The sequence below is a fragment of the Etheostoma cragini genome, chromosome 3 (assembly GCF_013103735.1).
Source record: "Etheostoma cragini isolate CJK2018 chromosome 3, CSU_Ecrag_1.0, whole genome shotgun sequence".
NCBI lineage: Eukaryota > Metazoa > Chordata > Actinopteri > Perciformes > Percidae > Etheostoma > Etheostoma cragini.
Window position 1 is genome coordinate 27923359 of NC_048409.1, and position 3222 is coordinate 27926580.

Below are 3222 nucleotides of genomic sequence, written 5' to 3' on the forward strand. Positions count from 1 at the left end.
CCACTGTCAATCTTTCCCACGTGGGCCCAATGGGGAGTGTGAGATTTAATTTGCTTAGCTTGGGGGTATCTTGAGATAGACCGATCCTATTGGCTGGGAACAACGTTCATTGCAAACTACACAACCCAGAGAATGTAACGCTGTCTTTGGTTTTGCTGTACCGTGTTCACGGGAAAAGATACACAGGATAGAAACCAAGAAATGATGCACTCTCTAGATTTCTCTATGTCAAAACTTGGGCTGAAACTACCAGATTGTGAGGGGACCAGATAATTATGGATTACAAGGCTTGGATATTCTAATACCTTAGGGTGTTTTCGATGTAGGAAACTAAGGTTTTTGGCGATCTTTCACCGCTGTGATTAAAGACACGAGGAGACAGGTAGGAAACACACACTCGATTATACTCAAATCTTTCTGTGTTTCTTTACTTCAGAACATGATTATCACCGTTGTGAGTCACCTTATGGCTTCGTGTGTGGGCTCGATGGAATCAGGAGACTTTAAGCTTTCAAATGATGTATGGCATGAGCGTGTTTCTGACGGTTTAATGCTTACAATTTAGGAAAGAAGTCAGCACTTCCGAAAAACGGCGAGTTTACGTCCCGTGCACGGGAACCGTCCGCCCAACTGACAGTATACAATATCTATAAATATGTGTGTGTATTTACACATATTTGGTGTATGTATGCATGTATAGGCTATGTGTGTATGTTTCCTATCAACAGTAGCCTACTCAAGACGTCTAAGGGATCAAGATTCAGGTAAAAATGGTCCTTTAAGTCTGGATCTGTAGCCTACTTTCTGAAGTCCCTTTAACCAAACCAGGGACATGAGTCCGGAATCAAGTAGGGTCCTTGATATTTTGGGCTTTTATGGATGTTATTGTTTTGCATGTTTAAAACAATGTGGACTTCCGATTCGTGGAGGAAAGGTTTTAACAGCGAGCTTTCACAAAGTCTGAGAGATGGACACACAAATGTCCTGTCAGACAAATATTTACACAGCTCCAAAACTTTAACAAGCTCAAAACATGAATGACCCTTATTTGATCCCATAGCCTACAATACGGCCCAGAAGTTAGAGATAGATCCACTTCCCACCTTTACACACAAGCCATTGAACCCAGACCGCTGCAGCAAGGACTGAGGCTTAGCACGTGGGACGCACGGTCAACCAGGTGAGCTGCTAGGGCGCCGCAACGTTTGCCCCAGATGGACACGTGCAGGGGACAGTTTACTGCAGCACGTTAGATACTGGACGTTCACCTTTCCTTCGCTCTCTTCTGTACAACATCCCCACAAGCAGAAACCCCTTTAATCGTACTTTGACGCTGAGATTCTCTTGTCCAGAGCGGACTGCTCCTCCGATCTGGGTGACCATCCTGATGAACTCTGACCCCAAAGGCAACCGCTCCGTCAGACCACCCGCTGGTAAGACTTTCTCAAAACACGGGTAGGCCTACACGTCACGTCGTATTCTTCTCAAGGGAAAGGTTTTCTTTACTCTCACACAATCGGATTCTCTTTTTCAGGGTTTATAAGAAAAGAACATACCTGCTATTCTATATACTACGTACTTGATATAATTCTAGCTTTATATTTCTGTGTAAATTAGATTTACTCTGGCTTTGAAGCAGATTGAACGGCTAAACAGTGGAATGGCAACTCCCACCCTGCCCCGTAATGCCCTTGGACCAGAAGACCCTTTTCCTGTAGACCTACATGGCAAAACAGACGTCTGTGAATCATATATTTCAAAATATTTTTAGCGCCACAACCCCCACAAAATGACTCCTTTTACTACCAGAACTTGATCCATTTGGTCCGATGATATTCCGAAATTTTAGAAGTCCGCACAATTAAATAATTTGATCTCAAGGTCTCCATCGGTTGCAGAGTGAGGAAGCAGCAACGATCAGTCGTGTCATTTTTTAGGGATCAAACCCACTGAGTTAGATGTTGGGTGAAGAGTTTCTACCGCTACCAGGCCCCTCTGCAAGGTAATCAGTCCGTCTCTTAGGGCTACAGAACCAGTGATGTGATGCAACTAAGTACAAGTACGCTGTACTCAAGTAGAATATTCACATATTTGTTCTTAAAGTGCTCATATTATGCTTTTTGTTTTTTTCCCATTCCTTAATTGTGTTATATACCTTTTTGTGCACGTTGTATGTTTGCACAGGGAAAAAACACATAATCATTTTTTTTTACTTTTACTTCTAATAATTAAGTACATTTGATCTCATGAAATTACTTTTGATACTTAAGTGCAGTAAATATCAGATACTTTCAGTAACTCAAGTAATAATATAAAAGGTGACTATCTTCTACCAAAGTAATTTTCTAAGGTACTTGTACTTTTACTCAAGTATAGCGTTCAAGTACTTTATACAAGACTGTACAGTTCTCAATCAGTCCGAGAAACATGTACTATATAAAAAAAACTATAGAACCTTTTCTGTCTTGTAACTCACTCTCTTCCCCTCTCCTTATTTGATGTGACTGGTTTATTTTGGTACGGATGTAATTACGCACCGATGCAGAGTCCCATTTAATCTTAATCATCCAATTTCACACCACTTGCCGTCTCTGTTCCCTCGGTGGGTTTCCCTTAAAGGAACCACGCAGAACAAATCCCAATAAATCGCGCTCGGACGGTTCTGTTCTCGAGGGCTTTCATCAGCGCGGTTGGATGTTTTCATGTGATGGTTTTCTCTGGTTCACTGGGGTGAGGAAAACTCCCCGAGGCCTAATGATGTTGTTTCCCTAGTGACAAGCAGCCCTGCACGCTCCGACTCTGCTTGTAATCATTAAACAGACCTAATTAAAAGACATTTACCTCACATAAACAGAAAAGCCAAATTCAATTAGCATTTTTTTGCTTCAGAGATTCTTCTCTCATTTGTTTTATTTCAGGGTTCAAGGTTCAAGGTTCAAGGAGTCTTTGTTATCTCCACGGCAATTTGTTGTGCAGCAGCATGTTACATAAATAACACACAGGTCATACAGGACAACAGCCTTACATCTAGAAACAAAATACGTACTACACGGAAGTCCACACCTCACATGGACTTATTAAAAAAGCCCATAGCAGCAGGGGCAAAAGAGATTGTGTGTGTGTGTGTGTGTGTGTGTGTGTGTGTGTGTTTGTCCTGCGTTTAGGTTTTAGACTGAATCTGCAGCCAGATGGCAACAAGATGAAGCAGCTGTTCAGGGGGTG